The following is a 27,399-nucleotide window of genomic DNA, read 5'->3' as shown; positions in this document are numbered from 1 at the left end:
GACACCTCAGTCAAGTCTCCTGTCGTATTTTTCAACATTAGGACAAGTTTTGCTCCTTCTCTAGTAGGTGCTACCACATACTGAATCAGAAAATTTTCTTATGCACACTAAACAAATTCCTCTGCATCCAAACCCTTGACACTAAGGTAGTCCCAGTCTATGTTTCGAAAGTTTAAATCCTCTACCATAACCAGCCTATTATTCTTACAGATAACTGAGATCGCCTTACACATTTGTTTCTCAATATCCTGCTGACTACTGGGGGGTCTTTCATAGAATCCCAATAAGGAGATCAGCCATTTGTTAATTCTCAGTTCCACCTAAATAACGTCCTTGGTTGTATTTCTGGGGATATCCTCTCTCAGTGTAGCTGTAATGCTATTCCTTATCAAAAACGCAACTCCCCCTCCCTTTTTGCCTCCCTTTCTCTCCTTCGTGTAGCATTTGTATCCTGAAACATTAAGCCGCCAGTTCTGTCCATCCTGAGCCATGTTTCTGTAATTGCTATGATATCCCAGTCCCATGTTCCTAACTATCCCCTGAGTTAATCTGCCTTCCCTGTTAGGCCCCTTGGATTGAAATAAATGCAATTTAATTCATCAGTCTTACCTTGTCCCTGCCTGCCTTGACTGTTTGACTCGCCTTTGTTCTCAACTTTACCAGTCCCAGATTTAAATCATTGTTCATTACCTCCCTGGGTTCCCGCTCCCTCACCTTCATAGTTTAAATCCTCCCGAGCAGCTGTAGCAAATCTCCCTGCCAGTATATTAGTCCCCTTCCAATTTAGGTGCAATCTTGTACAGGTCACCTCTACCCCAAAACTGATTCCAATGATCCAGAATTATGAATCCTTCGCCCATACACCAGCTCCTCAGCCATGCATTCATTTGCTCTATCCTCGTATTTGTGCCCTCACTAAGTTGTAGCATCGGGAGTAGTCCAGAAATTACTAGTCTCGAGGACCCCTTGATAAATTCCTGCCTAACTCTCTGTAATTTCCCTTAAGAATCTCAACCTTTTCCCTTTCTGTGTCGTTGGTTCCGATGTGAAAACTGACCTCTTGTTGGCCCCACTCGCCCTTGAGAACCTTCTGCACCCTCTCTGAGACTTCCTTGATTCTGGCACCAGGGAAGCAACACACCATTCTGATTGTTCGCTGCTTGTCACAGAAACGTCTGTCTGTACCTCGGACTAGAGAGTCCCCTAACACAATTGATCACTCAGAACCTGACGAACACCTCGTTGCCTTCGAGACAGACTCAATACCCGAAGCTTGGCTGTTGTGCTACGTTCCCCGAGAATCCATCGCCCTCGACATTTTCCACAACAGCAAACTTGTTTGAAATGGGGATGGCCACAGACGTCTACTGCACTAGCTGCCTACCTCCCTTTCCTTTCCTGGAGTTAACCCATCTATGTGACTGTATCTGCGTCTTTCCCCGTTCCTTTAACTGCCATCCATTACATACTGTTGCTGTTGCAAAGTCCTCATTGCCTTTAACTGCCTCTCCAACTGATTCATTTGATCAGTTAGGATTCGTAAACAACAGAATTTATTGCAAATATAATCCGCAGTAACCCTTAAACTCTGTTTAAACTCCCACAGATAACAAGAAGCGCATATCACTCGACTGAAGGCCCTTTATATTCATTCAGAAACTACAGAACCAGTATATAACACCATCTTATTCCTCCACAAAGCACTGCTCCAAGTAAATTAATAGTTATGGCTTGTATTTTAAGTTTAATCATGAGACATAATTTTGCAAGGTTTGTGAAGGCTTGTAGCTCAGGTTGAGGTTTAGGGTGTAGGTTTGCTCGCTGAGCTGTAGGTTTGATATCCAGACGTTTCATTACCTGGCTCGGTAACATCATCAGTGGCGACCTCCAAGTGAAGCGAAGCTGTTGTCTCCTGCTTTCTTATTATATCTTTCTCCTGGATGGGGTTCCTGGGGTTTGTGGTGAATGACATCACCACAAACCCCAGGAACCCCATCCAGGAGAAAGATATAAATGGAAAGCAGGAGACAACAGTTTCACTTCATTTGAAGTCGCCACTGATGATGTTACCTAGCCAGGTAATGAAACGTCTGGATATCAACCTACAGCTCAGCGAGCAAACCTACACCCCAAGAGACATATCTTAAAAAATATATAATCAAGAAAGAACCCACATCCTTTAAACAATTCACTTATCTGTTTCTGTGCTGTGAACTTCGCCCAAACAGTTCCTTCAAAATCAGTTGTGAGTTTTACAGTTCGTTATTTTTCCCAGGCACACACCGATGTCCAGCGATAAATAAATTTAAACAGCAAAGGCAGTAACTGCGTAGGTGCACTGTGGTGTCAGTTACTTTCTCTCTGTTTCTCCTGCACTGACTTCACCATGTGCTTCCTTTGTCTCTTCTCCCTTTTAAAACTGCTGTTGTTTTGACTTTTTTTTTCTCCAAAAGTTTCAAAACAATGCAACAGCATATAAAACAATAATTGCCGCACCTGGAATTCAAGGAAACACCTAAAATACCTCAAAAAAGGAGCAGCTGTTACAGCCAGAAAGTTTTCACGTCCTCCATCTTGGATTACCTAGAATCCTCATCACAAACAACAACCAGAAAGTATTGGAAAAGCTCAGCAGACCTGCAGTATCTGTGAAGAGAAATCAGAGTTAACATCCGATAACCCATTCTAGAGCTGATGTTAATGAGAAAAAAAAATGTTGGTTTATATGCTGAAGTAAGGGATTAGGGAGTAAATGATAGGTGGGGATAGAGACCAAAGAGATAGGAGCAAATGCACAAAGGAGTGGATAACGACCTGGCAGGGGGAGAGTGAATAACTGTTTATGGTGAGGGTGAATATTTGTTTCTGTGCTTATCCTATATCGTGTATCATAGCAGGCTATGTAAAAGAAAGGCCTAGTGTGTGGGGTGGGTTCCGAGGACATGGGAGGGTTCAGTACCTAAAATTATTGGATTCAATATTGTGGCCGGATGGCTGGAGGGTCACCAAGTAGAAGATTAGATTACAGTGTGGAAACAGGCCCTTCGGCCCAACAGGTCCACAGAGTAACCCACCCATACCCCTACATTTACCCCTTACCTAACACTACAGGCAATTTAGCATGGCCAATTCACCTGACCTGCACATCTTTGGACTGTGGGAGGAAACCGAAGCATCCGGAGGAAACCCACGCAGACACGGGGAGAATGTGCAAACTCCACACAGTGCGTCGCCTGAGGCGGGAATTGAACCCGGGTCTCTGGTGCTGTGAGGCAGCAGTGCTAACCACTGTGCCACCGTGCCGCCCACAAAGATGCGGTGTTATTCTTCTAGCTTGCATTAAAGTGTGTCACTGGAAAAGCACAGCACGTCAGCAGTATCCAACGAGCAGGAGAATTGACGTTTGGGCATAAGCCCTTCATCAGGACTGTCAGGGGTGGGGAAGAGGGCTGTGAGATAATTAGAAGGTTGTGTGGGGCGGGGGGGAATGTAGCTGGTATGGCAATAGTTAAGTTGAGGTGGGGGCAATGGTGAGAGGGAGTGGATAATTGGAAAGGAAAGTGGACAGGTGGGACAGTTCAAGAGGGCAGAATCGAGTTGGAGGACAGGATCTGGGATACAGTCGGTGAAGGGAGATGAGGAAACATTGATGCTGTGTGGTTGAAGGGTCCCAAGGCAGAAGATGAGGTGTTCTTTCTCGAGTCGTCCGGTGGCTAGGATTTGCTGGTGGTGGAGACTCAGGAATTGCATGTCCTTGGCGGAATGGGAGGATGAGTTGAAGTGATCAGCCGCAGGGTGGTGGAGTTGGGTGGTGCATGTGTCCCAGAAATGTTGCCTGAAACATTCCATAAGTTTGCATCATGTTTCCTTAGTATAGAGGAGACCATTATCGAAACAAAAGGACACAATAGGTGAGGTTATTGGATGTGCATGAAAAACTCTGCTGAATGTGGAAAGATCCTTTTTGGCGTTGGATGGAAGTGAGGGGGAGGTGTGGGCACAGATTTGATACGCCTTTCGGTGGCAAGCAAAGTGCCTTCAGTAGAGGATGGATTGTTGGGGATGTGGACCGAACGAGGAAGTCGCAAAGGGAATGGTGTCTGCGCAATGCTGAAAGGAATGGGGAGGAAAGTATATCTCTGCTAGTGGGGTCTGATTGTAGCTGGCGGTAAGGATCTAAAAATGAATTTCGGTTGTTGTCAGAAGCAACAAGTACACATAGATTTTTATTAACTACAAAATGGCTTTTGAATTTACGATAACACAACAAAATGGCTGAAAGTAATGATTTGACTCTGTGAACCTGTATTGTTGCTTTGCTGCATTAAGCTAAATAGAAGATAAGAGAATACAGTAGATTTTTCACAATATGAATTATAAGACAGTGATTTGGTATTTGAACTAGCATTGAACTCGCAAAACTGGGGTGATTTTGTGCGTATAACAATCTGTTTCTCAAGAAATATCACTGGATTAGCCTGTTGTCAATCATGTCACCTTATTCCAGTAGATTGAACTTTTCTTGTAATTAAGTACCCGTTCCCCGGATATATCGTTGGATTAACTTGCTGTAAATCATGTCACCTTATTATATGTGTTTGGTCTTTTCTTGTAATTAAGGCTGTATTATCTCCTAAAAAAAGTTAATAATGTGTAATTTTCTAATGTAATTGCGCCATTTCTCCACGAAACACAGAAGCATTTAACCTTGGAGTTGCTGGACATATGTGCACCAGGCTGCCTTAATTTATTAAACTGGTAACCTTGCTTTAAACAGGCTGTACTCCTCATGATTCGTTTGACCGATCCCGAGACCGAGAGGCGCTCCAAGGGGGTTCAGATCTTAGTGGATATGGCGTTGTATCTGGGTGGAAGGTGACGACCAAGAGTATTCTATCCTTGCTTTGGTTGAAAGGGTGGAGTGGTCATTCGAAAGTGGAAGAGATGCTCTGGAGGGTAATGTTGACCGCGTGGGCGGGGAAATTGTTGTCCTTGAAATAGGAGGCAATTTAGTGTGTTCTGGAGTGTTCTGCCAGCTTGCAGCATACTTCACTGGAACACTGAATTAAGCATGAGACAGAGTTGTTGTCCAGGGAACTCGCTCGTGTGTTAAAGTGGCAGACAAGTGGAAGTTCAGGGTCTTTATTGCAGAAATAACATAGATCATCAGCCGCTATTTCCACCACTTCCGCTGAGATGCTGCCAGACACGGGTTCCAGCCCCCTCCACTAACAGCTATTCACCCTCCCAACCAGATCGTTGTCCACTCCTTTATCTTTCCACATGTTCCTGTCTCTCTTTGGGCCGTGTCTCCATCTATTATTTGCTCTTTAACTCTTATCTCCTGCAGTCCATAGATGCGCAGTTTAGGTGAATTGACCAAAGTACATTGCGCATAATGTTCAGAGATGTGTAGGTTTGGTACACTAATCAAGAGAAACGTTGACTAATAGGGAAGGGGAACTGGTCTGAGTGGGATACTCTTCGGAGAGTCGGTGTGGACTTGTTGGGCTGAAGGCCCTGCTTTCTCATTGTGGGGACTCCAATTTTCCCAGCTACCATCAGTTCTGAGGAAGGGTCACTGGACAGAAACGTTAACTCTGATTTCTGTTCCCAGATGCTGCCAGACTGCAGAGTTTTTCCAGCATCTTCTGCTTGTTGTTCCTGATTGACACCATCGGCAAACCTTCCAGATTTGATTCAGGGAGAGGGAGGGTCCTGCCACTGACCTCACAATGGGCTCCAACTGATTTATGGCAGCTTCCGACCAAATAGGAAGAGGGGGAGGGACTGATGGACCAAATGGAACCAGCTGGAACTCCAACCAATGGGAGTGAATGAGGAGCGTGGCCAATGAGCTGACACGTCACTAGCAACTCCGCCTGTGCAGTGCCATGTTACGAGGTCCATTCGGAATATCACATGGTCCCAATTGGAACATCTAATTTGTAAATGATACCTGCGGAGCACTTTTTAAGAATTTTTAAAGTAAAACATATCATCTTAAATATAAATCGGGGCTTTAGTTTATATTAGAAATGCTTGAAGTGAAGAAAAGGTTGCGAGCTCATTTAAATTCTCTTCATGGGAGAAACTAGCTGAATTGAGAGAGATGTTGTGACAGGAAACCTCAGACCCATGTATCTTCCTCTTGCACAATGTGGAAAATAAGGGACGCTTCCAGCGTCCCTGACGGCTATGTGTGCATGAGGTGTGTGCATCTGCAGCTACTGGGAAACTGATTTTCTGAGCTGGAGCTGTGAGTGGACTCACTGTGGAGCATGTGCGATACTGAAAAACTTTTGGACATCACGTTTAGTGATTTTGTCGCACTGTAGGTGAAGATTACACAGGAAGAAAAGGAATAGGTGAACATAAGATCAAGCGAAAGGCCCAGGATGGTAATGCAGGAGTCCCCAGTGGTTATCCCCTTGTCAAATAGATACTGTATACCGCTTTGGTTAATGTTGGGGTGGGAGTGGGTGGGGTGGCCTCTGAAGGGAAATCAGTAATAGCCAGATTCACGACACCACAGATAGCTCTGCGGCACGAAGAGAAGGAAAGAGAATGACAGAGAATTCAATTGTCAGGGGTACAAGTAGGCAGTTATGTGGCCACAGTCATGAATCCAGAATGATATGTTACCTCCCTGGTGCCAGAATCCGCGATATTATGGAGTGGCTGCAAGACATTATGGAGCTGAAGGGTAAACAGCCAGTGGTCGTGGAATACAATGACATTGCTAAACAAAGGGATGAGGGCCTGAAAGCTGGAGATAGGCAGATCAGAGACACCTGTAGCTCCTGAAATGTAATAATGTCAGACTTGCTCCCAGTGTCATGTGCTAGTGAGAGCAGGAATAAGAGGAGAGATCAGCTAGATGAATGGCTGGAGAAATGGTGTACCAGAGAAGGATTTAGATTCTTTTAGGCACTGGGACAGTTTCTGGGTTCGGTAGGTCTTCTGGGACTTCTCCACAACAAGTGTGTCATTCCCACCGTGGACCCTGCTAAACCGCTCCGAAGAGCAAACTGCATTCTTGGAACTGACACTCTGTCAATCACTCCAACGGTTACATTCCCCCGTACTGAGTTGGCACTCCAACTTGATCCTACATGAGGGAATGCTAAATTTTTGTCTGTCTATCCCACAAATGACTGCCCTCTCGAGTAACAGATCAGAAAGAGTGCAAATTCCTTCAGATTAGAAACTAGTTAGATCCTGTATCTCTCAAACTTATAACTTACTTCCCTTCTCCACCGTTCTTTCTCAGTATACTTTATCCACAGAGGCAAAGTCTTTGTAGAGCTCAAGCACTAACTTCAAACCCAGTCCCTGCCAAGGCTGTGCACTCTCCTTCACCTCTTAGGCTCTTCTTGGGAATACTTTACTACTTTCACTAATGCCACATCCTTTCCCATGGTCCCTTTCCCTTATGACGAGCACTGCGACTTTATGTGCACCACTTTATGGCAGTGAGAACACTTTTTCTCCGTGCCCTTCTTAAACCACCAGCTCTGTAATTTCCTGTCTCCCACTCCATTACAGTGAAGTCTTTCACCTCTTTTCCATCCTCTTAGGCTTCTTTATTTTAACCTTTGGTAAACAATCACGTGTAGAGTCATAGAGATGTACAGCATGGAAACAGACCCTTCGATCCAACCCGTCCACGCCGACCAAATATCCCAACCCAATCTCGTCCCACCTGCCAGCACCCGGCCCATATCCCTCCAAACCCTTCCTATTCATATACCCATCCAAATGCCTCTTAAATGTTGCAACTGTACCAGCCTCCACCACATCCTCTGGCAGCTCATTCCATACACGTACCACCCTCTGCGTGAAAAATTCAAATTCAAATTAACGTTTGGTTGTCGTTTCAAACCAGTTTCCTAACTTGTAGTTGAGTGGCGTTTTACTTAATTCTTATTTTGTAAAGATCGTAGGAATGGTGCTGATGGTTTCCTGAAGGTTGTTTTTCGAGCTGCTGTTGACTTACAGCACAGAACAGGTCCTTTGGCCCACTATGTTGTGCAGCGGTTTAATCCTAACATAAAATATAATAACTTAACCTACACACGCCTCAACTCACTGCTATCCATATGCATATCCAGCAGTCGCTTAAATGTCCATAATGACTCTGCATCCCACACAACAGCTGGCAACGCATTCCATGCATTCACAACTCTGTGTAAAGAGCCTACCTCTGACGTTGCTTTTATACATTCCACCTAATATCTTCAAACTGAGACTCCTTGAACCAGTCAATCCTGCCCTGGGGAAAAGTCTCTGGCTATTGACTCTATCTATTCCACTCATTATCTTGTATACCTCAATCAGGTCTCCTCTCTTCCTGCTTCTCTCCTGAGAGAAATGTCTGAGCATATTCAACATTTCTTCATAAGGCAAGCCCTCCAGTCCAGGCAACATCCAGGAAAACCTTCATTGCACCCTCTCCAAAGCCTCTGTATCTTTCCTATAGTAGGGCGATCAGAACTGGACACAGTATTGCAAGTGTGGTCTCACCAGGGACTTGAACAGCTGTAGCGAATCATCACAGCTCTTAAACGCAACCCTCGCGATTAATGAAAGCCAAAACACCATTTGCTTTCTTAACAACCCTATCCACTTGGGTGGCAACTTTGAGGGATCTACGTACTTGCATACCAATATCCCTCTGTTCCTCCACACTGCCAAGAATCCTGTCTTTAATCCTATATTCTGCATTTGGATTCTACCTTCCAAAATGCATCACCTCGCTTTCATCCAGGTTGAACTCCATCTGCCACTTCTCAGCCCAGCTCTGCAACCTATGCCACGCTGCAACCTGCAGTAGCCCTCGATACTATTGATGACACCTCCAACCTTTGTGTCCTCTGCAAATTTACTAACCCAACTCTCAACTTCCTCATTCAATTCATTTATAAAAACTACAAAGAGCAGAGGCCCAAGAACAGAGCCCTATGGGACCCCACTCAACACTGACATCCAGGCAGAAAACTTCCCATCAACAATCACTCTCTGCCTTCTGTTAGCAAGCCAATTATGAATCCAGACAGTCAAATCTCCCTGTATCCCATACCTCCTGACTTTATGAATGAGCCTCCCATGAGGAATCTTATCAAATGCCTTTCTGAAGTCCATACATACCACATCCACTGCTCGACCTTCGTCGATCTGTCTTGTCACCACCTCAAAGAACTCAATAAGATTTGTGAGGCATGACCTGCCCCTCACAAAGCCATACTGACTGCCTTTAATCACACTATGCTTTGCCAAGTACTCATAAATGCTATCGCTCAGAATTCTTTGCAAAATGTTGCTGACCACAGACGTAAGACTGACTGGTCTGTAATTGCCAGGGATTTCCCTATTACCCTTCTTGAAAAAAGTAACAACATTCACCTCCTTCCAATCCGCTGGTATGACTCCCGTGGAAAGTGAGGAGGCAAATATCCTCGCCAGTGGCTTAGTATTAGTCGAGGATTAATCTGACCTGGCCCTAGGCACTTACAAATCTTAATGTTTTCCAAAATTTCTAGCACATCAACTTAATCAATCTTGATCGGGTCAAGACTGTATCCCACCTCTTCAAAATTTTCATTTACAACAAGGTCCCTTTCCTTGGTGAAAACCGAAGCAAAAAACTCATTTAGGGTCTCCCCTATGTGTTCAGACTCCACGCACAAGTACCCTCCGGTATCCCTGATCGGCCTGACCTTCTCCCTGATCATTATTTTATTCCTCACGTATGAGTAAAATGCCTTTCGAATCTCCCTAATCCTTCTAGCCAAGCCTTTTTCGTGCCCCATCCTGGCTCTCCTCAGCCCATTTTTGAGCTCCTTTCCGGCAAGCCTGTAATCCTCTAAAGCTGTGCTAGATCCTTGCTTCCTCCACCTGACGTAAGCTGCCTTCTTCCTTTTGACAAGAAACTCCTCTGTTCTCGTCATCCTGGGTTCCTTAATATTCCTCCTTTTTACCTGTCTCAGAGGAACAAATTCATGCATCACTCGCAAAAACTTCTCCTTCAGAAGTCTCCACAAGTCTGCTGTGCCCCTTCTGTGGAACACTTGCTCCCACTTTGTACTTCTGAACTCCTGTATGATAGCGTCATAATTTCTTTTACCCCAATTAAATATCTTCCATCGGTAACTGCCCCTTTCCATCTCCAAATTTATGGTAAATGTGAGGCAGTTATGTTCACTGTCACCAAAGTGTTCCCCCACCGCGATATCTGTCACCTGTCACCTCTTTGCCTAGCACCAAATCCAAAATGGCTTCTCCCCTCGTCGGTCTGACCATATACTGAGTAAGGAAACCGTCCTGAACACACCTGACAAAAACGGCTCAATCCAAACCATATGCACTTAGGAGGTTCCAGTCGATATTTGGAAAGTTGAAATCACCCATAACAACTACCCTGCTACATCTGCATTTTGTCAGAATCTGCCCGCCTATGAGTTCTTCCATTTCTCTACAGCTATTCGGTGGTCTGTTGAAAACCCCAATGCGGTGGCTGTTACCTTGTTCCTAAATTCCACCCACACTGACGCTGTAGACAAACCTTGCTCAACAACCTTCGTTTCTGTAGCTCTGATGCATTCTCTGATTAGCAATGCTACACCCCCTCCTCTTTTTCCACCCTTCCTGTTCTTTTTAAACATTCTAAACCCTGGAATATCAAGCAACCGTTCCTGCCCCAGTGAAACCCACGTCTCCGTTATGGCCACAACATCGTAGCCCCAAGTACTGATCCATGCTCTAAGTTCGTCACTCTTATTTTGGATACTCTTTCCATTAATGCAGACGCACTTTCACCGACCCCTTTGTTTCATCACATGAGACACCTTCCCCATAGTTTCAATACATCCTGTCACTGCCACATCTGGAAATGTCCGCTCTCAGACATGTGACTCTGATTTCCACCAACACCACGCCAAACTAATTTAAACCCTCCAAAATCACACGAGCAGATCTCCCACTCAGGGCATTTGTGCCCCTCCAGTTCATGTGCAATCCGTCCTTCATGTGCAGATCTGACCTTTCCCAGAAGGTATCCCAATGGTCTCGGTATCCGAAGCGTTCCCTCCTGCACCAGCCTCGCAGCCATGTATTAAGCTGCATTCGCTTACTGTTCCCCATCTCACTATCTCGTGGCACCGGTAGCAAATCTGAGATCATTACTCTACTCGTCCTGTTCTTCAGCTTCCAACCTAACTCTGTTTTTCCAATCTTCAGTCCCTTTCCTGGCTATATCATTGGTGCCAATATATACCACGATTTCTGGCTGCTCACCCTCCCCCTTCAGAATCCTGTAAACCTGATCGGTGACATCCTGGAGCCTGGTACCACAGAGGCAACATACCTTCCGGAGTCCCGTTCCTGACCACAAAATCTCCTGTTAATCTCTCTATTGGGTCCCCTACCACTAGCGCTTTTCTATTTTCTCCACTTCCCTTCTGAGCCACAGTGCCAGGCTCAGTGCCAGAGACCCGACAACTATGGCTTTACCCTGGTAGGCTGTCCTCACCAGCAGTATCCAAAATGATATACTTATTGCTTATGGGAACGGCCACAGGGGATCCCTACACTGACCATCGGTTCCCTTTCCTCCCCGTGGCAGTAAGCCAGCTGTTTTTATCCTGTGTCTTTGGAGTGACAACCTCCCTGTACATCCTCTCAATTTCCCCCTCAGCATCCCGGATGATCCTTTTTACATCCAGATCCAGCTCCAGTTCCCTAACTCGGTTTTCAAAGAGCTGGAGTTGGGTGCACTTTCCACAAATGTAGTCGGCAGAGACATGTGAAGTGTCTCCCACCTGTCACATTCTGTACCAGGAACATGTAACTGCCCTAACATCCATACCTGGCAATGCCGAAAGCCCGCACAGGACTAAATAAAGGAAGAGAAGAAAAAATAATGAGAAACTTAAAACTTACAGAGATTAAAGACGCTTAGTAAGGTGAGAGAAGGTGGGTGGGAGCGAGGCCCTGCGATGTAAGGACTCGGGTTTAGATCCCACCCACTTAAAAACTTCCCAGCAGTCCTTTGCTCCTCCCTCGCACCTCTCGGCAAATGGATGCCCGACGCTTGAGGTAAGTGTTTTAAACACTTTTACTCAATTTCACAGCAGTCCTTCGCTCCTCCCTCGCACCTCATCTAGCAATAGCATCTGGATCTGCACCGTGAACAAAGAATGGAGCAGAGGCTGCAGAGAAGTAAATCGCTGTAAGATGGAATCAGGAGGAGTCACATTCAGATCGCCAACATCTTATTGGATTTTGGGTCACGTCTGAATGGCCTTTTCCTACAACTCACTCATATATTTCAGTTTGTAACAAACCAATTCCATTTTCATACCGCTGTGGAGTGAGTCCACTCCTCCTGTTTCTCTGAAACAGGATCCCAGCGCTCAATCACATCCAGATTTTCCTGTAATCCAGTCCAGAGCAGTTGAAATACTGCCGACTGTTCTTGTGCACCAGGTTTGTGAAAATGCATGTCCTATTCCTGCTCCTGATTAATAGGTTCTCCAGCTGCTCCCATGGAATGGAATTGAGGGCCACAATGGTCCATTCACATTCCTTGCAGCTTCCATTGACTGAAAGCTTTTCTTCTGCTCCTTAAAATGTCCTCAAAATCTTAAAGATGTATTTCTGTTTTTTCTTCTCTCTATAATTAAGCAAACAAACGGAATTGCTGTGTTTTTGTATGGCAGACTTGTGAAGATAAATGGTCTTCTCGTGTTCCTGTGTAATAGATTCAAGAGACTGCATGGCCACCTCCTCTTCCTCGGTAAAATAATCAAGGGAGTGAATTACCTCCTACTCTTTCTGCATGACAGTTTCGAAAGGCTGAATGACTTCCTCCTGTTCCTCTGTAACAGGCTCGAGAGGCTGAATGGCTTCCTCCAGTTATTGACTTCCAGACTCAGAGAAATGTATTGCATGAAAACAGACCATTCATTCCAACTTATCTACGCCGACTAGGTCACCTAACTTTATCAAGTACCATTTTCCAGCATTTGGTGCATATCCTATAAGATCTTCCCATTCATAAAACCCTCCATATGCCTTTTAAATGTTACAATGGTCCCAAGGTTCACCACTACCTATAGCCATTCATTCTATACATGCACCACCCTCTGCATGAAAACGTTGCACGTTAGGTCCCTTTTGCATCTTTGCCATCTTAACTTAATCCCATGGCCTCTACGTTTGAAATCACATACGCTGGAAATACTACTTTGGCAATTTGGCTGATACATGCCCTTAATGATTTTACAAAAATTTATAAGGTCTTCCCTCAACCCTTCAACTTCCCAGAGAAAATAACCCCAGACCATTCAGCCACGCCATAGAGCTCAAAGCCTTCAAACCCAATAACATAATGTCAACATTTTCTTCACATTTTCAAGTTTAACAACACTTTTATAATCGGTAGATCAGAATCAAACACTATATTCCAAAACTGGACTAACTGATGTTCTGCACAGTTGAACCATGTCAACCCAACTCTTGTATTCAATTCACTGAACAATAAGGGCAAGTGCATCAAACACCTTCTTCACTACCCAGTCTAACTTTCACTCCATGTACAAGGAACTACGAGTCTGCCACCAATACAGCACAGTGACTCAGTAGAAAACACTACAGATTCACATTGCTGGGCATCTAGAATCGATGCCACCCTTGGTTTTCTGCCTGTGTGAAGTTTGCGCATTCACGCCATGTCTGTTTGAGTTTCCTCCCACAGTCCAAAGATTGGCCATGCTGGATTATCCACAGTGTTCAAGAATAAGCAGGCTAAATGGTTTTGCCATATCGTTTTACGGGATAGAATAGGATGTGCATGTTGTAATATCCCTCAGAGGGTCGGAATGATTTGAATAGCTTGTTTCTGCATTGTATGGATTCTATAGTTTCTCTGAATGTCTCTATTTAGCAACATTTCACGGGACCCGACCATTTTTTTTCAAGTCTTGCCCTAATTTGCTTTACTAAATTGAAACACCTCACACATATCTAAAATGAACTCCGTTTGTCAGTCCTCAGCCGACCCAATCAAGGTACCTTTGTTCTCTGAGATAAACTTCTTCACTGTCGAATTTACTATTAACGTTGGTGTTACCTGTAAATGTACTATTACTCTCATATTTAAATTCAAATCATTTCAATAAATAACATTGTCCCCGTGACTGTGTATGTTTACTCTCAGTACTCTGGTTTCCTCCCACAGATCAAAGATGTACAGGTTGGGTGAATTGGTCAAGCAAAATTGCCAATATTGATGAGGGATGTCTAGGTTAGGTGTATTAAACCTGTTGGGCCAAATGGGCTGTTTCCACACTGCTGGGATTCTATGATTCTATGTCAGGTCGATAGATCTATTCTTCTCAATAACGATATAAAACTAATTGCACTGTGACACAATTTCGAGAGGCTGAATGGCATCCTCCTGTTCTGACGGAACAGGCTGAAGAGGCTGAATGAATGCGTCTTGTACTGCAAATGTGAAATGCAGAATGTCCACCTGCTGTTTCGATATAACAACTTTTGGGATTGAATTACCTCCACCTGTCTCTATGCAATAGACTGATCCAGACCAAATGAATATTCCCTTTTATTGGGATATGAAATGTGATGTAAGGAAGGGGTTAACTCAACCAGTTTTTTCAACTGCTGTGATTAATATCAATCCCCATGGACTTCATTTATCACAGTGGTGTGTTTCCATCTTTTAATCATAAATGGGTTCCGTTCAACTATTTATGCCATTGTATGAGCAGGAGTATCAGCAACAACACTAATAGGGGGCCATCATTCCAGAGAGAGGGGTGAGGAGAGTTCAGAATCAGGGGACATTAGACTGGAATGTTAAAACACTGGATCAGAATCTGAGAGCATCAGACTTGAATATGACAGCAATGGACAGAAGTTTATATGGGATTGCTTTTGCGCTTTCTCTATATTTTTATCAATGGCCATTATCAACACGAATCCGATATGTACTTTACCTGCTTAAATATTTTTATTATCCTATCCTAGCTATCATTGGTGTACCTGGTAAGTCTCACTATTTGTTTCTTATTTCTATAAATTATTTATGACTGTGTTACTGTTCTTTTCATTTCCTTGTTACTATTATTGTTTCTGCTGAGACTCTGAATCCAGATATTCGTTCTGCACTCCACTACGAACTGCCTGAGTCTATCTGAACATTGACTATGTCGCTCATCGTTTCTGGCTGTGTCCCTGGTGCGTCTCTTTATTGACTACTTAGTATCAAATGTGACCCAGGATTTATTGTATCACTGCCCTTTGTTATTTGAATATTCAAAGCATAGAGGTCACTGTCTTTTGTACTCGTCACTAACTCCATTCCTTTCCTCTGACTATATTCCATCCCTGACCAATAGCTGGGTCTGAAACAGACAAATCACAAATGTGGTGTTCCCTTTGAACATGAGTTGATTCCTGACACCATACCCTCATCATTCCTATCTTCAATGATTAACAATTCTTGAATATAATTCATTAGCTCATCACGCTAATTTAACATTGAACGACGAATTTTAGTAATTATGATGTAAATAATCTGCTTTAAACATGTATAAGCAAATTTTAGTCGATACCGCATGGCTCATATCAGTCCTGAAACCAGCAGCCAATCCATCCATCATTTCTATGCACATTATTCTGTGTTGGTTTGAGTCTAAAGTCCCCAGTCTCTCTCTGTCGATTACCCAAGTCCCTGTCATTTGTTCATAAATCAGCTGATATCCTCCACATGTGTTCTCTCTCTCCAACAGTGACTTTGACATTTATCACCACTCACCAACATCAGCCCCCTCCCCAAACCACATCACACATAAAACGCTTTGCCTTTAACTGATACAATGGAGAGGTACAGACTTGGAATTTAGAAGCCTCATTTTCTGTCATCGACACCATGGACTGTAAAGTTCCTCGAGAGAAGCATTTAAAAAGTGCAATTTCAGAACAAATATACTGGCAAAGTTTTGCAATGGTACCCATGCTGAGCAGGTATTCCAGTTCATGGAGAAGCCTGAACTGCCCTACATGATGCGCTGTAATTTCGTTCAACTTTATTTCTCTGGGCTAGTTCTGTGAGGCAGATTCTGAATTTGATGTAACAAACCATTTCTGGTTTGATTTGTTTTTTTTTTCAATGTTCAATTCTTGTGATTTTGACTATCTAGAACTTTTTTTTCGTCAATGGGACGTGGGCTTAACTGCCTGGCCAGCGTTGATTGCCCACCCCAACAGTGGCTTGGTGGTTAGCACTGCTCCCTCACAGCTCCACGGGCATGGTATCAATTGCAGCGTCGGGTGATTACCTCTGTGAATTTCACATGTTGTCCCCGTTTGGATTGTTGTGCCAACTTGCCTGTTTCCACTTAGTAGAGATTCCATGGATCTAGAATGTGGTATTGAGCTGCAGTTCACTTGCTGTGGGTTGACCCACATTGCCAGTAAGGAGGGAATTCTAGGATTTTGACCCAACGACTATGAAGGAATTGAAATATATTTCCAAGTCAGTGTGGTGATTGAATTGGAGGGGAACTTGCAGGTGGTGGTGTTCCTGAGTACCTATTACACTTGTCTTTCTAGATGGAAGTGGTCGTGGTTTCGCAATGTGTCATCTAAGGATCTTTGGTTTGTCACACTTACTTTTCTTTACCCCTATATTTCCACAACATTCTACCAGGTTTTTTTTGTCTTTTGTGTGAATCTTTCTGTCCCTCTGTATCTTTCCCAGACCATGTTGTTTTGGTTCCCAACGTATCAACTGCTGGCACTTTGAAGTGCAACATCCATGAAATGGAATGTGTCAGGCTGTCGTTCACTTTCTATTGTCCCATGTAATGCTTCATGTTGATTAGCGCGTATCCGCAGCTGAGATATGTCTCTGAAACTTGTGTGCCTGTCCACTGAATGCCTGTGTCTGTCCCTTTTGGCTGATTATGTGTACAGGAACACGAGGAAGCACCTCGAGTATTGTTCATCAAGTCAAGATATCTAAATTGTAGCTGAGCAGCATCTGACTGACTTTAACTATTGAAAGGTTAGTGCAGGTGCTGGGAGTAGATTACTGGAAATTGTGCTGTAAGCTGCTGCAGACATTCAGGGAGACATGAAAAGTTGGTGACACAACTCTGTATTGAGCGTGGGTGTGGTTGTTACGGCATCTGGTTTAACAACATGAATGATAAATGGAGCAGAAGCTGCAGACAGTGGAAGTTCTGAAAACATAGAGTGAGGGTTTTTGGAGAAAGAGATTTGCCGTATTCACCCAGGGTTTTCCAAGAATAGCTTCTCGACGTCAACCTAAATCAGGAACAAAATGTTATGTGACCCTGATTAAAAAAGGAACTGGTTACAGAGTGGTGTAATCTGCTTGAACACGACTTGCAGCCTCAAACCAGGGGAAGAATGGTGCTGCCAGTGCTTGTTAGAATCTCAATTGAATTCAGCTTCTATGCTCTGGACCTTTCCACGTGCATAGCATATATATGGTGGATGAGGTGAATACAATGCTTTCTCCCGGAACAGGTAGCTGCAGGGTACGTCTTTCTTTTCCTCGGATAGCCGTATCCCCAGTGGTGTACCTAGTTTTGCAGGAGAGGCAGAGGATTCAAAAACCTTTCACTTCATTGATGTTACAGTGCAACCATGCACAGTACACCATGTTGATGAATGCTCATTGTTCTGGCAGATGCTGCAGCCTTTTCACTCAGAAGTAATCAGCCATTCCCATTTACCTTGGGTCTCCACATAGTAAGAAATGATGCTGTCTCGGATAAAGGCTGTTGCCTTGATACACGACTTAGAACACCTCCCCCTCAACCCTCCCCACCGCCAACCAACCACGAATTGAGAGCAATGGGGTCGCTGGGAACATCATGGAGCAGATCGTCAGGGAGAGAGGGCAATATTTCTAAATCTGAACAGGTCAGAGTGAATCATCCTGTACACACAAGGTCACGAAATAATTTAACCTCTCTCTATTTCAGTTCAATAATGTCTTTCATTCTTCTTAAACATAAAAGTAACAGGTTAAATGCCACATCATATTCCAAAATATTATCTATTGATGTAATCTGTTTATATTCATTCTGAGATCCTCCACCTTCCCTTGATAATTTTATTTCCTAATTTTCTTCGTGTCCTCACCAATCATCTGTCCAGTGCAGTTGTTACACACCTCGAAATTATTGAAATAGACAGTAAATAGTTGAGTTGAAAAATGTGGTGCTGGAAAAACACAGCAGGCCAGGCAGCATCCGAAGAGCAGGAGAATCGACGTTTGGGGCATAAGCTCTTCTTCAGGATTCCTGAAGAAGGGCTTATGCCCGAAACGTCGATTCTCCTGCTCCTCGGATGCTGCCTGGCCTGCTGTGTTTTTCCAGCACCACATTTTTCATCTCTGGTACTCAGCATCTACAGTCCTCACTTTCTCCTAGTAAATAGTTGAGGACCTATCGTTGCTCACTGGGTGACTCCAAAGTTTACGTTCTGTGAATCTGATGAAGACAATTTATCCCAATTATCTGCTTGATACCCTGTCCTCCACATTCCTGCATAGTGCATTCAATGGGCTGAATAATATCTAAGTGTGTCAATGGGTAATTCCTCGTCTCGAGCTTGCTCCACCATTTAAAGTAATCAAGACTGATCTCATCTGGGCCCCAGTTCCACTTTCCTGCCAGTACTCTGAAAACTCAAATTTATGAAATGATCCCTGCATTCACGGCATTCTAGGGTAGGGAACTGGGTTATGTAAAAGGCTCGACCCTCAAACCAATTCAGAAGTTTGCCTCGAACCAAACTTTATCTCATTTCTTTTGTTAGATGTGAAGTGAGTGTTTTGGATGAGATGCAACTGGTCAAACCATTTGACATAATGCAAAATGTTTTATGTAAACTCTATAGTTGAAACACAAACAAAAGAAATAGAAATTTATATTAGTTTAACAATTAGAAAACTTAACTGAAATTGCCTTTCTCATTTCCTGCTGTATCTGTTGGCGAGTTTTCTGTGATAGCAACAGGTATACCCTGTTTCTCATGCACTGAGGCATTCTGAACTTTCTTCCCATTTCGATAAGAAGTTGTATTTCTATTCCTCTGACCAAAATGAACCAGTGCATACTTATCCATGTTAAATTTCATCTGCCAAATGTTTGCCTATTCACCCAACATATCCATATCAATTTGTACATTTCTTCCATTTTCATTGCAAATTACTTTGTCATCACTTTTAGTCTCGCCTGAATATTTGGTTCCAGTATTTACTGTTCTCTTACCAAAGTAATAGATAGAGGTCTAGTGGTTTGAGCCTGGATAAAACTGCATGAATCCATAAAAGATTCTGTAAATTCATTTTTTTTAGATTACATTCAGTCTGAACATTGGGACACAGACAGCGTCACACAGGGCACCTGTTTTAAAAAAATTCTCAAGGTCAAGGACCAGGCTCGCAGGAAAGTAGTTTGACACAGAACAAACAGCCAAGAGGCGAGTCTGCTAGAATATATGTGTTTTATTCCCCGCAGCGTCGCCACAACCAGGTCTCGTACTTACAACGGGTCTGGTTTATACTCACTCTACGTGTTACCAGAACTGGGAGCCGTCAGTTCTCGTAGAGCGGTTGCCAACAACCCACGCTCGGCGGTTAAACGCAACCCCGGAGCAGACTCTACCGAACTGGAGACTTTTCCAGCTGATATACCCTTTTCGAGATCTAAACATTCATGTGAACAGCAGAGCAAGGCTGAAAAACACATTCCATTCTGGTCACATACAGATAAGAAGATTCACACGGGAAGGTGTATAATAAAATTCACACGGGACTAAGCGACACCTTCCATTTTCGGTTAGATTCACACATGTATTGGGACACAATTTTAACCCTTTCACCACATTCCACTGCTTGGCCCAATACATGTGTTACATTATGATTCACACATGTATTGGGACATAAATTTACACCACAGCACCTCACACATTCAATGCATTCTCTGGGTCAACTTGGAACCTATTATTAAAGCTCACTTGAGAATGTATCTTTAATTAAGTTCTGGGATTTACATATGAAAGAAATGAAACCAACATGCCCATTCTAAAAGATGAGAGACTTAACAAATACCCCTGGTCGTTTTCAATACATAATTTCAGTTACATCACACGGTAAACCTTTGCTATAAATATTGTGTCCTATGATCTTGTACTCCACAACCTCCCGATGAAAGAGCAGCGCTCCGAAAAGTTGTGCTTCCAATTAAACCTGTCAGGGTATAACCTGGCGTTGTGTGATTTTTACCTTCCTGGTTTGTGGTGACCAGGACTGTATGCAATGCTACAACTGCGGCCACACTAGAGTTTTTACAGCTCGTGGCTCCTGAACTCAATCCTGTGAACAATAAATACTAACACATAAATATGCCTTCTTAACAAGCCTATCAACCTGGGTGGCAACTTTCAGAGATTTATGTGCATGGACACCGTGCTCTGCTCATTTACATAACCAAGAATCTTACTATTAGTCCAGTATTCTGTACTCCGGTTGCTCCTTCTAAAATGAATCACCTCACACTTTCCCACATTAATCTCCATTTTCCTTCACTGATCCCAGCTCTGCAGCCTGTCTGTAACCTGCAACATCCTTCAGTACAATCCACAACTCCAGCGCCATTATCGTCATATAGAAATTTAAGGGCACATCCTTCTATACCCTCATCCAGGTCATTTATAAAAATGACAAACAACAGTGACCCCAAAGCAGATCCTTGTGGTACACCACGAATAACTGAAAGCCAAGATAACCATTTCCCATCAACCATCACCTTCTTTCAGCAAGCCAGCTTCTGGTCCATACTGTGAACTCACCCGCAACCACACGCCTTTATATTCAGTTGGGAACCTTATCAAAAGTCTTTCTGAAATCCAAACACACCACATGAACCGCTTTACCCTCATCCATCTGTTTGGTCACCTTCTCAAAGAACTCAAAATGTTTTGTGAGGCACGACCCACCCTTCGCAAAACTGTGTTGACTATCCCTAACCAACGTATTCCTCTGTAGATGATTATAAATCTTATCTTTTATACCGTTTTCCAACACTTTACTGACAACTGAAGTAAGGCTCACTGATCTATAATTCACAGGGTTGTCTCTATTCCCCTTCTTGAAAAAGGGAAGAACACTTGCCAACCTTCAGTCTTCTGACACTGTTCCTGTAGATGTTAATAACAAAATGATCAAAGCCAAAGCCTCTGCAATCTCCTCCCTTCCCAGAGAATCTGAGGATAAATCCCATCTGGCGCAGGGGACTTTCACATTTTCCAGAATTGCTATCAAATCCCCCTTGTGAATGCCAATTCCATCTATATCAGCATTGTCTTCGACAAAATTGTCTTTTTTCAGTTTGCGTAGCACATCCCCATGTCGTCAGGTTCCACAAATAGCTTCCTACTGCTATGCTTTATTGGCCCGAATCTTACTCTAGTCGTTCTTTTATTCCTGACCTACCTACACAGAGCTTTCCTTGATTCTATCAACGACTTCTCATGTCTCCTCCTGGCTCTTCTTATCTCTCTCTCTAGATCTTTCCTGGATAACTTGTAACTATCAAGAGCCCTAACTGAGCCTACACGTCTCATCCTAACACAAGACGTCCTCTTCTACTCGACAAGCGATTCAACGTCTTTAGTAAACCACGGCTCCCTCACTCGACCACTTCCTCCCTGCCTGACAGGTGCTTACCTATCAAGGATACACAATTGCTGTTCCTTGAATAAGCTCCACATTTCAATTATGCTCATCCCCTGCAGTTTTCTTCCCAATTGAATGCATCCTAAATTTGCCTAATCGCATCACAATAGCCTTTCCCCAGCAATAACTCTTCCCCTGCGTATGTACCTATCCCTTTCCATCGCTAAAGTAGATATAACCAAATTGTGGTTCCTATCACCAAAATGCTCACCTACCTCCAAATCTAACGCCTGGTCAGGTTCAGTACCCACTACGAAATCTAATGTGGTCTCACCCCTAGTTGGATTGTATACTCATTGTGTCAGGAAACCATCCTTCACATATTGGGCAAAAGCTGACAAAAGTACTCTAACTAAAGTATTTCCAGTCAATGTTTGGAAAATAAAAGTCCCCGGTAGCAACTGCCCTGTTACTCTCGCTCCAACCGAAATTATCCTTGCTATACTTTCCTCTACACCTCTGAATTGTTTAGAGGCCTATAGAAATCTCCCAACAGGGTGACCTCTCCTTTCCTATTCCTATACTATCTCAGTAGTCGAGTCTTCAAACGTGCAGACTACTAAAAAATGCTTCTCAGTAAAATTCTGGAAAGCAGCACCAATACATTGTGCTTAAAAGGTCCATCCACGTTTAGAGAAGCTTGAGCAGTCTGGAGGAATGGACAGTCGAAAGGTGTGGTGATGGAAATGCATAGCAGGTCAGGCAGCATCCCATCAGTGGGAGAGTCGGTGTTTCAAGCAGAAGCCCTTTATTAGGAATGTCGAGAAGAAAAGTGGATGAGTTATAAATATGGTGTGGGGTGGGGCTGGGGTGAAGGTAGATGGGAAGGCAGACCGATGGAGAGAGGTGCAGAGTAATTGTGATAGGTCGGTAGGGAGTTTGGAGTGGAGAGGTGGGAAGGAAGATGGAGAGGTAGGACACTTCAAGAGGGCGGTGACAAGCTGGAGAGTTGGATCTGGAATGAGCTGAGGGGAAGAGAGATTTGTAAGTAGTGAAATTGATGTAGATGGCATGTTCTTAAAGGTCCCAAGGCAGAAGATGGGGTATTTTTCTTCCAGTTGGCAGGCGGTTTTGATTTGGCGGTGGGAGTGACCCAGAACTTGTGTGTCCTGGATAGGGTAGGAGGGAGATTTGAAGTGGTTGGCCACAGCATTTTGGGGTTTCTTAGTGCATGTCCAGGAATATTCCATGGTATGCACAGCATTACTGAAAGATCATTGCCCTTTTCCACTCCAACAGCACAACGGGAGAACTGGTGAAAATGTCACAATGGTGTTTGAGAACAATGAATAAGATGTGGTGACTTGATCTTGCCATCAAGATAACCTTTGCCAAGTATCTCACACAAATCTTTCCAGAGCACGCCTCACTGTTACTCAGAGGAAGATGGCCGTGATCTCTAGGTCAGTCATCTAATCTCAAGAACACCAACACAGGAGTTCCTCAGGATAGTGTCTTCGGACGAACCAACTACTGCTGCTTCATCAATAAACTTCCCTCCATCATAAGGTCAGATGTGCGGATGTTCACTGATTACACAACATTCAGCACTATTCGAAACTCATCAGACATTGAAGCAAACCTTGTCCATTGCAATAAGATCCAAGCTTGGACTGAAAAGTAGCCAGTAACATTCGCATGACAAAAAATGCCAGATTATGACCATCACCGACAAGAGAAAATCTAACTACTGCCCCTTGACATTCAAAGATGGTACCATCACTGAATCAAAGAGAAATTAAAGACTGCAGATGCTTGACATCAGAATTGAGAAGTGTGGCGCTGACAAAACACAGCAGGTCAGACAGCATCCGAGCTGCAGGAGAATCCAGCGCCAACGTTTTTGTCCCATCACTGAACTACGCCTCCCCACCACCCCACCCCCACAGTCAACATCCTGAGAGTTAAAATAGATTACAAGCTCAACTGGATTCAGCACATTAATACAGTGGCTACAAGGGCAGGTCAGAGGGTAGGAACACTGTTGCGAGTAACTCACCTCTTGACTCCCCAAAGCCGGTCCACCATCTACAAGGTACAAATCTGGAGTGTGATGAAATGCTTCGATACTTGCCTGCATTATATTAAGAAGCTTGATCCATTCAGGACAAAAGATCCCCCTTGATTGGCACCACACCCACAAGCATCCATTCCCTCCACCACCGATTGGATACAAGATTCACTGCAGAAGTTCACCAAAGATCCTCAGCCAACACCTTCCAAGCCCCCGATCACTTCCACCTAGAATTACAAGGACAGCAGATATATGGGAACACCACCAACTTCAAGTTGCCCTTCAAGCCACTCACAATTCTGACTTGGACATTTGTCACTATTCCATCACTGTCGCTGGGTCACACTGTTGGAATTTCCTCCCTGATGACATTTTAGGACAACCCACAATAGGTGGCCTGCAGGGGTTCAAGAAGGCAGCACACCACCACTTTCTCAAAAGCAACTGGGGTGGCCAATAAAATGCTGGCCAGCCGGTGATGGCCAAATTCCACAAAATGGATAAATAGAAAAAGAGCACAGGTTCTACTGATTCTGGTAAGGTGAAGCTTAGAAAAATCAAGAAACAAAAAGGATTGATGACAGTTTAATACCAAAGTCAAAACTGCAAAGCAAATGTTGGGTGTTTAATCAAACAGGAAATGAGATATAGAAATTTGTGAGTTTTGCATGAATAATTGATTAATTCAAGTTGCAACCGTTAATCCAAGTGAATGATCATGTTGGGTAAAAAAAAATTCCTTGAACATATATCAAATGTTCGCCTAAAAAGAGTTTGTTGAGCACTAATGTAGATATTAGCCTATTTTGCAGTTCTGTTTGGTGATCAGAATAGCCAATTGAAAACCTTGATGTTAAGGAGAGTTTGGGAGTAATGTTCATAATATTTTGAATTTCACTTGACGTCTCAATAAAAAACATTTTTGATTTTTTAAACAATTTATGGTTGTAAATCTGAGTCATGCAAGCTGGTTTCGTTTTTGAGGAAATGATACCACTCGCCACAACAAACCAAGACACATAAATAACAAGCGGGACAGAATAACAATGCTTCATGGTGATGTTTTCTCGCATTGTGCCAGAACATCTGATAACAAACTCACCAGCTCAGCGAGAAAACCGACAACCTGGTCAACAATCTGAACTACAAATCTTCTCCAAAACATCAAGTACATCTAATCTACAAGATATTTAGAGCGAAAAGATAAAGACAATTCAACAACAGTTAAGGAAAGAAGTTAAAGACTATTTTGGAAGGAAGGAAGATGCTCAAAAATGATATCATAAAAATAAGTCGTGGATTTAAGACACAGCAAAGGAGGACAGGAAACTGGTAAGAAATAAATAGGAGAACAAGAAAAGAAACTCAAAAGAAACGTAAGAACTGCTGAGCGGCTTATATTAATATGTGAAAGGAAAATACACGCAAGGCCAAATGTTGAAAAGTGAATGCAAAGACATAAGAAAAAAGATGATGGGAGAGAAATGATTGGCAATTTAAACAGTTCCGTTGCATCTTTCTTCATGGAAGAAAATCCAGGAAATCTCCCAGAAGCACCGAGTGACCATGGGACTTGACGTATAATAGATTTCATGGTTACAGGCCTCATGAAGGAAAGTGGGACTAATGCAGATCGGACTCTATTTGAGATTGTACAGAATCTCTGTTTCTGTGATTTGTTATGGACCAGACCAGACCACCTCAAAACATTTCAGAAAAGTGGTCCGCGCACTAACTTTGATAGATGTTTTAAGCAGGTGTAACTCTCCTATTCCAGTTGAGTTGCAACTGGTCAAACCATTTAGTTTTAAACAAGAAAATATTTATTTACCAGATTACCGAATGTTATACAAAAGAAGAGAATGGAATACTGAATAATTTAACCTATGCCACAGCTGAGAAGATTATTCCAACTTAATGATGCTGTTCTAAATATTTGCTACTGTCCCCATAAGCATACACTTGGCACAAAACGTTAAATCAAAGACAGGGTCAGACAGGAGAGATGAGAGAGAGAGATAGAGAGAGAGAGAGGTTGCTCCATGGAGCACCCTCTTCCATGCAGCTGTTTCTTGGACCAGCAGCCTCAAAACTGTCTGACTGCTTTCAGTGAATAACCAGGCTGCAAAAAAAACCTAAATCAAACCAGAGAAAAGCTGCGCTGGGAGAACTAGATACTCCAATTTCATTTTCCAAGTGTTTTTGTTTTAAAAAAAGACTTGAATGCCTACTCTATGAGACAGTGTCTGTTAGCTACAATCAAACTGGCCCTATAACCCTTCCAAGCCCAGACTTTTCAGAAATTATACTTTTAAAATCACCTGAAAAATACTCCAAAGACAACGTACCTTGGTTAAAGGTCCAGCACAGATTGCATGATTATGGAAGATCAAGCTCAAGAGAGGAATTGTTTGGCTTCTCAAGCATATATTAATAAGGTTTATAAGACTGAACTGTGATACCTTTGAAAGGTATGCCAATGTGAAATGTGAGAGGAAATAAGTCTCGTTTCCTTACACTCTGAAGCCAAAGAATGACGGATAGAGAACATGGAAATTACAGAACTGTGAAGCAACGACTTTAGGTCAGTCTTCACAGAAGAAAATAAAACAAAAAGATTTCGCCAGTAATACTAGGAAACTAAATCTTGTGAGAAAAGAAGGAATAGAAAGAAATTAGTAAATAAAAGGTTTTAGAAAAAATATTGGCACTGAAAGCCAGCATAGATTTATGAAAACCATCTCGTAGATAAATCACGGAAACATAATAGATGTAACACATTTAGATTATCAGGCGTACTTTTGTTAAAATATCAAGCCTAGTGTAGATTATCAAATCTTGTGAGATTGGGTGTAATAAACCTAACAGTTTTTAGAATAGGCGAGCTGACATCAAGCATTAAATATGTACAAAACAACGCTTTCTTGGGGTGAAGGATCATGGGATATCACAGGGATTGGCATCTGGGCCCCAGCTATTCACAATACAACTCCAGCGTTTGATTGAGGGAAACTAATGCAAGATTTCCAAGTCTGCTAACTGCATTAGACAATGTAGGATTCTGATTCGTGCGGAAATGATTCAGGCACATGGAGTTTGGGCAAATACATGGCAGATGAAAAGCAATGCGGATAGATGTGACATTGTGAACCTTGATGGCAAAAGTAGAATGGCGTTCTAAAATAAGAGAAGGGATTGATTGAATAATGGTGTTGTATAAAGGGACTTATGCTTCCTTTTTTTGTTTTGATCTGGGCAGACCTCTGAGACTCATGCCACTTCTGAAGCCAGAAGTAACGATCACTTTACATAGTCCCAACAAGTGGGTACCTGCAACATAAGTCCCCTGGGCCTGATGGCATTTATCCTAGGATTCTCTGGGAAGCAAGGGAGGAGATTGCAGAGCCATTGGCCTTGATTTTTATGTCCTCTTTGTCTACAGGAGTAGTCCCAGAAGACTGGAGGATAGCAAATGTGGTTCCCTTGTTCAAAAAGGGGAGTAGGGATAGCCCTAGTAACTATAGGCCGGTGAGTCTCACTTCTGTTGTGGGCAAAGTCTTAGAGAGAATTGTAAGGGATAGGATTT

The sequence above is a fragment of the Chiloscyllium plagiosum genome, unplaced genomic scaffold (genome assembly GCF_037043375.1).
Source record: "Chiloscyllium plagiosum isolate Xiang-an unplaced genomic scaffold, Cpla_swu_hap1 HiC_scaffold_8, whole genome shotgun sequence".
Taxonomy (NCBI): Eukaryota; Metazoa; Chordata; class Chondrichthyes; order Orectolobiformes; family Hemiscylliidae; genus Chiloscyllium; species Chiloscyllium plagiosum.
The sequence above is the reverse complement of the archived record's forward strand: the minus strand, read 5'-3'. Positions refer to the sequence as shown.